The sequence below is a fragment of the Cupressus sempervirens genome, chromosome 2, assembly GCF_028749045.1.
Source record: "Cupressus sempervirens isolate cs-2001-9-10 chromosome 2, ASM2874904v1, whole genome shotgun sequence".
Lineage (NCBI taxonomy): Eukaryota > Viridiplantae > Streptophyta > Pinopsida > Cupressales > Cupressaceae > Cupressus > Cupressus sempervirens.
This window is the reverse complement of record NC_143119.1, coordinates 131,855,466-131,867,319: the sequence shown is the minus strand read 5'-3', so window position 1 is coordinate 131,867,319 and position 11,854 is coordinate 131,855,466. Positions and strand designations below refer to the sequence as shown.

The following is an 11,854-nucleotide window of genomic DNA, read 5'->3' as shown; positions in this document are numbered from 1 at the left end:
GCTTGTGCGACTAAATGAGTTAGTTGTTTCTAATTGCTAGAAATCCCAAAACTTTCCAAAGTCAATAGGATGTATGCTCAAAAGCAATGAAGAATAACAATAGATGGTGTGAACTTTTCAAGTAGACATGGAGAGCACACGGTGTAGGGATTTAGAAAAAGAGGGATCATGGCATTGAAAAGATGCAAGCAACAACATTTTGAGATAGACCATATTAAAAGGAACCCCATGTGGCAACTAACTTGAAGAAAACTACAAGAAAGCCCCATGTTGAAGAGTGAAGGGAGCCACAGGCCTAAGAAAGAGCTCCACATGAAAGAAGGGTAATGCAGAAGCATCCAGAGGTATAAGGGCAATCCTGTGTCACCCAAAAAAATGTACTTAGACTTAGTTTTTGTTTCATGTGTTTTCATTTTTGGATACCCATTTGGGCCAAATAAAGGTTCCAACTCTCACAGTTCCACTATCAGTGAGCTAAAAAATCTTGGAAAAATAGGAGCATGCAATTTGGCCATCATTTTGGTGATCTAGAAGGTTTGAATTGGCCAAATGAATGTAATTTTGATTTAGAGCATTCCAAAAAAAGAATCAGGTCAAAAGGCCCCACAGTTTGAAAGTTATTGCAATTTTTTGAGTTTTGGAGACCTCCTAAGAATGCTTCAAAGTTAGGTTAGGGGTATTAAATGACCTTGAAAAGGGCCAAAAAATGGGGGATGAGTGAAGTTGGTCCATAGGGATATAGAGCACTTCAAGAGCTTTCCAAAAATGTAAACAGTTCATCAACCGAAGCTACGGTTCAAAAGTTATGCCTCCCAAAAGTTCGGTTACCGTTTCTGGATTCTTCTAGATTTGCACCAACTTCTAACGCAGTTTTTGGAACCTTCTATTTGGTCAGTGGATACCTACTAGCACTTTCTAGAATGTACTCCTAGTCCTTAACCCTCTGGGGTCTATTTAAGGAGATTTCTGGCATTGTAAAAGGCAGTTCGGAGTGGAGTTTGAGAGGAGGTACTAAAAGGAGAAATTATCTCCAGATTTATGCTATTGTAAGCCCTTTGGGCATGTTTTGAAGTTTATTTCCTCTGTACTATGTGTACTAGCTTTTTCTCTCAGTTAATACAATTTCCCTTTTCTGTTGTGTCCATTCTGTTCTTGGGTTGTGTCCCCATCAAAGGGGAAGTTCCCTCTATGACACTATCAAGTCTACATTGATAAACCATGTGGAGACCCTGCTACCTAAAATGTGTTATGAAAATTATTTTCACAATATTTAACATCAATTAGTGGGAGTGCCAATTATGAGCATGGGTTTTTTATCAAGAGTTTGATGATTTAAAAGGTTTGAAGACCAACTATATCAATAGAGAAACAAGCTACTAGAGGGATCTATGAGTTGAGCTAAGGAGGCAAGGAAGATGGAGATGTCATATTAGCACCTTCTAACCATGAAAATCTATGAGGTGAAAGATGAGTATTTGAAGTTTGAGTTGTGGAACACAGATGTGAGCATCACAAATTCCCTACAATGAGTGATGATCGCAGAGGTGCTAACTATAGCCATAGATCTGGTGGAAATTGAGAACAATTCATTGGTGCTCAATGAAAAATCCATCACGTATAGGTTGGGCCTCATCCAAATCACTTCCAAGTGTGCAATTGAGATGAGCTTAGTGCATGACTATGATCAGTGTGATGACGATGTGCAATGTGAGAACTACTCTATCAAATTCCACCTCTATGTCAATGTGATGGCAACCAAACCCTTGATGTCACCAACTTGGACCTCATCTCCTTTGATGATCAAGTTATTCCCATTGATGCAACTAATTGCTCTACTAGTGACTATGATCTGGCCTAACAAAGGGGTATAATCATAGTTCAACTTTGATGCGATCAGGAGTTGAATCTTCAAGCCATAACTAGGAAGGGTATTGATAAGGACCATGCCAAATGGTCACCATTTGCAATGGTCACTTTTATGTATGAGTCTAATATTCATATCAATGAGAATTTGATGGAGAGTCTAACCCTAAAGGAGAAGCAAAGGGAAAACCATGAAAAGGTATTTATCCCACATCGCCTATGTTGGCAATTTTTATATCTTTAAATACAATCCCAATCAATATAGTAGTGTCTCAATGACACCGCCTTTTAGAAGGCAATGACTTGCATAGTGGGGTCTATTGTGGCCAGCCAAATGGCATGGAAAACAAAATTTTGACCAACGAAGCAGAGAAGGTGTTAGAAAAATTAAAGCATTTTGATGGTCGCCATGTCACCATTAGAAAATGGGAGGTTCTCATCGATAGTGACATGGTGACCTCCCAAAAGTTCAGAAATCTGGCAAAGTTATGGGGCCTGATAGAGATCAAGGTGACCACTCAGAATCTACCAAGTGGCAGCATTTGAATTAACAAGGAAGGTATTAGGAACATGATGCTAGAAAAGTCCCAGATTCTAGTGGTTACCATGTCACCACCAAAAAATGGGAGGATATTGCCAATAGTGACATGGTGACCTCCTAGAAAACCATAGAAATCTAGCAAGAGGTTGTGGGACCCACCTGGTATAGTTGGCCAACTAGTTTATGACAAGTGGCATCATTTAAGTTGATGAGGGAGATATAAGGGGATTTTTAAAGAAATATTTAATATATTTTCCATATTGGAGCGTTTAGTTTTAAAATTTGAAAATTTTGTTTCAAAAATGAAATTTCTATAGTTTATACTATAAAGTTTTTAAAAAAAAAAATTGAATTTCTGTAGTTTAATGTGAAACACATAGTTGGGAGTTTGAAATTTCAAATGATTGCCAGAGGCATGATTTTTACCCAAAATATGTACTCCAATATACCATTGGAACTAGGAGGAGATAAATATTTTGAATATGGGATCAGAATTTGCATAGATGTTCATTGGTTCAGTCTATAAGGAGATCTATAATTTCCAGGGCATTCTCAGCAGAATGGGCATAATTCATCATTGAGTATTAAAATTGGTTGGAGGGAAAAATTTGAAGTGTCTTGAAGCCTAAATTGGTTCTAATAAGTTTATTTTTCCTCTAGAGATCATTTACCTAATTTTTTGCCTTTGCCTTGATTTTAGATCTAACATCAAAAGTAGTTATTGTTCCATCAAGTATTTGAGATATTTTGTGCTTTTGGAAGGTAAAATGAAAAAGGATTTGATTTACCACTTACAGAGAGAGATTAGAGAGATATTTTGTCACTTCTAGGAAATGTTTTCCAAGTGGACACATGTCAACTACACAAAAAATCTAGGAATTCATTCTCTTCTATATCTTTCTTTCTCTCATTCATTGTACGGGTTCCAATTTTTCACTATGAAACCGGTTGGTTCTAGTTGTTGATATATTTTTCATGACTATAATACTATTTTTTTCAACAATTTCTCTTGTAATGAACATCAAGGAATGAGAATACAGATAGTTCTGATCTATTAAGTAGCTTGGAACTTCAATTTCATGCATCCTATTGTATTTGTTTCAAATAAATGAATGAAAATGCATTAGCAAGTTAGTCTTCATTCTGATATCTTGTCTCCCATTCATGTTATTTGTGGTCTTCTATGTTTTATAAATGAAGAGTATGAAACTCAATTGCAATATGCTGGTTGTATATGTTGATCTATTTTTCTTATGACTCAAGAAGTTATGTAAATTCTTGATTTATCATCATCGGATTATAGATCTCATAAAGGGATAGGTCGAGTATGAGATTCAGAAAGATGCAGATGTCTAATTTACAAAGTGGATAGATAGATCAGGAAGTTTTGATGTATGGCACATGTCAATGACTTTCAAGGATGTGTGCTAGGGGTTTGTGTGATTTCCCAATAGATAAGGTATTGATCATTTTGAAGGATAATAGGGTTATGTTTTTCATGTCATGTTTTGCTAAAATCAATATCATTAATCAAATATTTTTTCCCTTAATGTTTGAAGAGCTAGAATAGAATGCTCTTACTCAGCTTATGAATTGATTTTTCTTGCACTTAGCTATTGTAGATCTATGTTATTTCACGAGTCAATTGGAGATATAAGGGCTAAATATGTTGTTAATAGATTCAAGAATATGTTTAGCATTGGTACCATATAAGTGAATCTGAGGTACATCTACCTAGGTTTTACAAAGCCTAGAGTAGAAGAAGTGTGTAGCCTTATAGTTGGTTCGGTGCCTAAAAGGGTATGTCAAGGATGGGAAGTAGTTTTCCCTATATGTATTTTGTTTGCATCGGGGTAATTTGGAACCATATTATTTCAAAACACCAACACAATGTTCAATGCAAATCAAGCATAGAAGAGGCTACTGAGAAAATTAGTGGAAGTAAAGATGATCATAGTGTCAACCAAGCTCTGTAGTGTTAACCAAGTCCAACAATTTCTACCAAGCTCATAGGTTAACAAAGTGGATCTAGTGTTGACTAAGTCATGTAGTCTCAACCAAGTAATCTAGTTGCTACCAAGTTTCTCAATGTTCACCAAGTCACATAGTGTTGATTGAGTTCAAGCTACTTGGAAGTGATTAGTATGGACTGAGCTTCAAGTTCACTCAAGTGCCAAATATTATGAGTGTTGATAGTGGTTTTCATGGATTAGAACATCACTGCGTTTATCTTCTAAACCCAAGTTCCAATTGTTAAAATAAAATGTATATGTAGAGATGTGATAAATAGAAGTGAAAATTAAAGAAGGATACAAGTAGAATAAGGAACAAAAAAGATTTATCTACCACAGTCAGGTGACCATTGGAATGCAAGGAATCTCAACCAACAAATTAGAGTTACAGATCAGAGATCATCCATTGGTTCATCCTAATAGGTACATTAGCCAAAATCCTTTAACAGGGTAGACTTAATAGTCTTTGCTAAATCTCCTAACTAATTGCATAATTCATTATATTCTTGTAAATCCTTTAACAAGGTGGACCTTATAGTCCTTATTGCTCCTAATAGGGAAGATCACTAGAAGTGGTCAATTGTAAACCTTAATAGGTTAACTTTATACTGCAAGACTAAAGCCTATGGGTATTATCCCCACACTAGTTTTACTTTCTAATTAGAAGGTTTATGGGTCGCCATATCTTGTGTCAAAATTTTATGAATGTTTATTTGATTTCATTCTTTCATGCATGCAATTAGATCAGAATATTATATAAAGGATTTATTGGTGAAGTAAGATAAAGTTTTATTAGTTCCTAATTTACCCCTCCCCTCTTAGTAACCTTGCCTACCTTATATTTCCAAAAATACCCTCTAGGAACATCTTTCCATTAATAAAACATATTCTAGTAGCTCTACATAACTTTTCATCTATATCATTCAATGACTTAAACTTATGTTTCACCCCATTCTTTATCATAGTTTTGGTATTTTGATGTACTACAAGGCAAGGAGAATCCCGAAAGGAGATGTCTTAGATCCCTATATAAATCACACAATGGAAGAACAATAATAACTTAGATATTAAGATCCAAAATAATGATAATTCTCAGAAAAGGATCATAATATTTACATCCAACGTGCCTAGTTGTAAGACCTTCTTGGTTATGGCCAAATACATAAAGTGTAATCTTGGAGGAATCTCTTCCTCCAAAAAAGTGTAACCCCACTATTGTGGGTTCATCCATCAACAATTACAATAAAATCTCTGCAAAACCTCATAAGATCCAACCACTAGGTAGTCCAAATCCACAATCTAGTAGAAAAACCCAAGAAGAATCTAAACTTGTGCTTGTAAGCCACCAAGAAACCTTCTTGTTTCCAATCCTAGAATTTCTCCACTTCACTCCCCTTAGCTACTCCATACTAAAATTATTGACTGGAGAAATCACAAGACCTCCTACTTATACCAAAGAAAGCTATAGGTTGGCCTTGAAAGTTATAGGAAATAAACACTCACATTAAATAGACACTCATGTCACAAGTCAGCCTAATAGACATAACTAAATACATACTTAGGAAAATCCCCAATTTTATAATGCATAACTAACTAATATGACATAGATCCACTTAAAAGTATGTACGCTTGGGCATAGATCCACATTCCATCCAATGATAGAAAGTAGAAGAGTGGACATACCAACTCCCTCATATAAAAGTTTACAAATACAATCTCCAAAGTCTACCTATGAAAAAAGAATGCATTACCAACAACCACAAAAAGGCTCTAACTCCAACATGATTAATCTAATCATTATTCACACTTAGGACAAGGTTTCCTAATATGTCTCAAACACATCATCGAATATGAAAACCTAGGTCCACAAATCAAAGCCTAATTCTCTTTCATATAGGATTGTTGACTACCCAAGGATTCTCCTACATAAAACACCCTAGGTTTGAAGAAAAGATATTCTTAATAGTTAGAAGAACATCTTTTAGGGTTAAGTACACAAACCCCAAACTGGTTCACCACATACATGTCCTCCACCACATCAACTTTTACACTCTTATCTTTGTTCCACTTTTACAAATTTGTTCCTTCAATATATAATGGTTTACTCTACCTCTTCACATTTTTCCTTGGTATGCCACAAGTTTGTTTCCACACTGATCTCTAAATCCTTGAGAATTCTTGAACTCAACTCACATACTAAAACTCAGCTTCCTCATACCGAGTTCTACATTTTGCAAAGTAATCAAGGAATGATTCCTACCACTTTCTTAATAGAAAACACATTCTTGACATAATCATGCACTTCTTTGCAATCATGTTCTCAAGGTATAGCAAGTAATATGTGATAACTCGTCATCTCCACAATATCGCATAACACTTGATCAACATAGTACCCAATCTAAAAATTAACAAGACACTAGTTCACCTCCAAAGCATGGAACCAACTAATCCTAAGAGGAAAAGAATGTATCACTCTCTTCAAACCACATTTACAAAGAATCTCCTCAAAAAAAAATTTATCAATACCACCACCATCCATAATCACATTTTAGCATTTACCTCAATACTTACAAAAACTTCTGAACAAAATCCTCATTTAACAAGATTCCAACTCCTTCTTACCAAGAAACACTTCTCACACCAAAAAGTTGTCCTCCTCCTTCTTAGGTTCATTCAGTGAGTCCACATTTCATTCAACACAACAACTCTTTTATCACTAACCTTTCTATTAGTATTGGGATATTAAAAAGCTCTATCTCCTTCTTCACCATGCTTGAAACAATTACTCTTAAATGCAGCTCTACTGGTTCTCTTCCTCTATTCAATAGACTTTGATTCATCCTTAGCTACTGACTTATCCTTCATAGAGTGCTCCTTCTTTTCCTTCCCTTGGGGATTACCTTGATGTCTTCTCTTCAACTTATCTTTTTCTCTTAGATCATGCTGATAAGAATCCTCAACGAAATAGATATTTAGCATACCAATCTCATCCTAAGTATTGAATCTTAAACTATTAATATATCTAGCCACCTTTTCCTTACAAATATCTCTATGTCCAGATCGAATAGTCAACTTATAAAAATCCTCAATGTAATCTTTCACATACATATCCTTAAATTTCAGATTTTGCAATCTTTTAAACAACTCAAGTTCATAATTAGTAGGAATTATCTTAGCCTTCAATTTTGTCACTACCAATCTCCACCTACTAATCTTTATTTTTCCTTTTTCTTCTCTATCTATATGCAAATATTTCCACTATAAAGGAGCATATATTTCTAGCTTAGTCTTTGTAAACCTCACTCTGAGAGGATCTCTAATATCCTCTAATTCAAATTAGTCTTCTAGCTCACTAATCCAATCAATCAATTCTTTAGGATCCAAAGTGCTTGAGGAATTAGAAGCATCCATCTTGTGCTTCAATGCTCTAGATCTATTCAAATGACCAAATTTTTCTTCCATAGGTTTCTCCACTTGATAATTACTAGAAGTTTTTACCTAAGGGCAACCTTGTGAAACATGGAAACAACCTCCAAGTTGTGGGACTTGAAAAATGAAGTTAAGTCTCTGAAGAAGGTCAACTTCTTTTGCTATCAAGATGCACCTAAACTACGCTTAGAGAGGAAAAGAGAGAAAGAATACATGAAAGAAAACTACCTAATCTATTCTAAGGAGGTGATGCACTAAAATAAAGTGTTCAATCCTATCTCTTCCTATACATGCACAATTAACTTACTATGCACAAAAAGATATATAGATTCGGGCATGTTTAATCTATCAATCACATGTGGATTTGAAAACCAAATGAGTGACACAAGGAAGAAGAGTTTCACTACATATCATTCATAGGAAAAAGAGATAGAGTCATGAAAATTATAGATATCCACTTTTCATTGTCAAATGGACACCATGGGTGAATTTTTAAAGAAGAGAGCAAAGCAGCAAAAACTTAGAGAAGAGAAGAAGAAAGAAAATAAATTTTTTGAATACATCAAGAGAATCTTTGTTGATGCTCTAAGTATTTCATTGACCAATGGCTAATTCAAAATCCAACTTTTCATTGTTAATAGCCTTATCTAGCCTATATACCTCTATTACCTTTGATCTTTGCTCAAGCTGCTAAACTTCTTCTTTGAGAACCACAATGCTCTGATACAAATTGTTGGAAATATGAGGTAGGTAAGGTTACTAAGAGGGGGAAGGTGAATTAGGAACCAATAAAACTTCTACTTATTTCATCAGTTAATCCTTCATATAACATTTTGATCTAATTGCAAACATGAAAGAATGAAAGTAGTAAAACATTCATAACACTTTGACACAAGATATGGTGACCACAAAACCTTCCAAATAGAAAGTGAAATTGGGTAGGGATGATACCCATAAGCTTTAGTACTACAATATAGAGTTGGTCAGTTACGGCTTACAATTGATCACTTCTAATGATCTTCCTTGTTAGGAGCAATAAGGACTACTAGGTCCACCTTATGATAGGATTTACAAACATATAATGAAATATGCACTTAGTAGAGAGATTTTTCAAAGACTATTAAGTCTATCTTGTTAAAGGATTTGACTAATGCATGAATTAGGATGAACGCATGGCTGATCTCTGATCTGCAACTTTAATTTGTTGGTTGAGATTACTTCAAAATGTAAAGATCACCTTGTTATGATAGATAAACCTTTGTTCTCCCTTATACTATTTATAGTCTTATTAATTCACATGTATGCTCTTTATATTCACTTAATACTTGCTTCTTCATTATTTGGATGTGATACAATGTATTAAATATATAACAATCCAAAACACAATTCATCAAAGTTGGCTACAACATAGATTTCCATCAAGATCAGGAAGTCAGCCCAACTACCAACACTCAAGTTTTGAAGACAAATTTGGTGAGGTTCTGATACTTAAAAACCATTTTCAACACTCAACATCATCATGCTCTTAGTAGATCTAGAAGCTTGATTAATACTAATCACTTCAAAGTAGCTTAAACTTGGTCAACACTTGTGACTTAGTGAACACTGTGAAACTCAATATATAAATTGAATCACTTGGTTGATACTCCTTGGCTTAGTCAACACTAGATTCACATCACTAACACTATGAACTTAGAAGGCAGTGGATAGCACTGTTGACACTATGCAACTTGGTTAATGTTTTAAGGCTTGGTTTGTACTACCACTAATCAACTCGATAGATACTACTCGATGTAAACTAAATGTAGATTCTAAAACTCAGTAGCAACTATAGTACTTGGTAGTGACTAGATTTCTTGGTTACTACCAGATAAGCTCAGTAGTAGTTTAACCAATTGACTAAGTGTGAGTTACTAATAAACAAATTTTACCTCAATGTCAATAAACTCATGTTCTTGTTTCTATATGGGATGTTTTAGTACTCCTAGGTCAAAAAGATATGCTATAGCAAGCATTACAATCACTTACCATGTCTCATGATGCTTTAGCACATCAAAATCTTAAAGTCCTAATGGCTGCAAATGCCAATACAACCCAACAACCATCCAAGCTAGTCAAACCACCACCTTTTGACATTACAATTATAATAGGCAAGTGGCTTGTTCATAATTACATGATACATTTGGGTGCTACTAGCTTAGTTATGCCAAAGAAAATTGTAAACTAGTTAGGCCTCAAATATGAGCCACTTGAGAAAGGGGTAGTTCAACTAGATGGGATAGTTGTTGATATAGTTGGAGTTATAAGGAACTTGGACTTTACCTTGCATTCTTGTCCTAGCTTTTCAGTCCCTATGCATATTTACATCATTAAATTGCCTCCATATTTCTCCAAATGTTTATCATGAGTTTTCACTACCAAAATAGAAGGTTATATATCTGCAAATTGGTCTCATATGCTTTTCTGCAATAGGTATAGCACTGAGGTCTCAATTCCATCTAAAACTATTACATAGGATTGTATTAAACATCATATTGTTATTACTAAAAATGACACATCAAGTACTTTATCTCATCAAGATTAAATTAATTTGTTTCATGATCCTAAAATATAGATATACAATATTCCTAATATATTACTGGATGTATGGGCTACTAAAAATGCTGAAATTATAGAAGAACAGGTTGAAGAACCAAGTCTAGGAAATTATGTTATTGATGAGGCTATTGATTTTCTACCAAATGTCATGAAAAGTACAGATTTAAGTTCAGGACAACAAGATAATGTTGTTTGAAAGTTATTTTTTGATGTTCACATAGAAAAATAGGTGTAGGAGGAGATTGTATGCTGATTTCACCAATAAATGAAAAGTATTATGCTTCTTTTAGATTTACTTTTAATTGTACCAACAATGTTATTGAATATGAATCACTTGTGAATGGATTAAAATGGGTCATAAAGTGAGGTATTAGTTGTTTACAAGTTTTTGGTGATTTTGAATTGATTGTTAACCAAGTTAGAGGCATCCATTCAACCAAAAATGATTTGTTGAAAAGTTATAAATATGTTGTGTGGGATTTAGTTGAAGGATTTGAAGCTTTTAACTTGCAATCTATTCCTAGAAATCAGAAATGTCGACTGACTTGCTACAATTGGTGCACAATATGAAATTCCAACTAAAATTAGTGAAGATAAAGGAAATAATCATGTAAAATTTATTATCAGACCTGTTGTACTAAATAATGCTGAAAGTTGGCATGTTTTTGAATCTAGCTAGCATATTGTTAACTTTTTAAGAGAAGAATTTGAATTTTCTCAGCTTAACTAGTAGAAATTATAGAACTAGTATAATTGTTAGATCATTCAATTAATGAAAAAAAAGATATCTAAAGGTTTAGTTACTTTAGAATCTATTTTTAATACTGATGATTAGTTTAAAAATGATAAATCTAGTTTTCAAATTAAAGAAGATCACTATGAAGAAACTGAAGTTGCCAAGGATAAACTGTTGAAACTTGGGAAGGTATGTATTCCTAAACAACATCAAACTTTTGTTAATTTATGCCATGAATCCAATGATATTATTGCTTGGAATTATTCAAATCTAAAGGGATTTGATCTAATATTGATCAACATAACATTGAACTAGAACCTAGTGCAAAGCTAGTTAGACAAAAATAGAGGCCAATAAATCCAAAGTTAGAGCCTCTTATGATCAAAGAATTGAATAAGTTAATTGAAAATATTAAATTCCCTATTAAGCATACTTATTGGTTATCAAATTTGGTTCCAGTGGGAAAAAGAATGGATAAATCAGATTGTGTGTTGATTTTCATTATTTAAATAGAGCATCACTAAGGGACATACATACTTTTCCTTCAATGGAACAAATTTTACAAGTTTTTTCAAGTTCAGAATGGTTTTCATTGCTAGATGGTTTCTCTAGTTATAACTAGATTTTGGTCAAAGAAGAGGATAGATATAAAATAATGTTTACTACCAAATGGGG

The 11,854-nt window shown here is 33.9% G+C and overlaps 1 pseudogene; it reads left to right on the top strand.

The window, feature by feature from the left end:
- Positions 1-1,445: 1,445 nt before the first annotated feature.
- On the top strand, positions 1,446-10,639 carry LOC149571392 (DNA-directed RNA polymerases II, IV and V subunit 3 pseudogene; annotated as a pseudogene).
- The last annotated feature ends 1,215 nt before the right edge of the window (positions 10,640-11,854 follow it).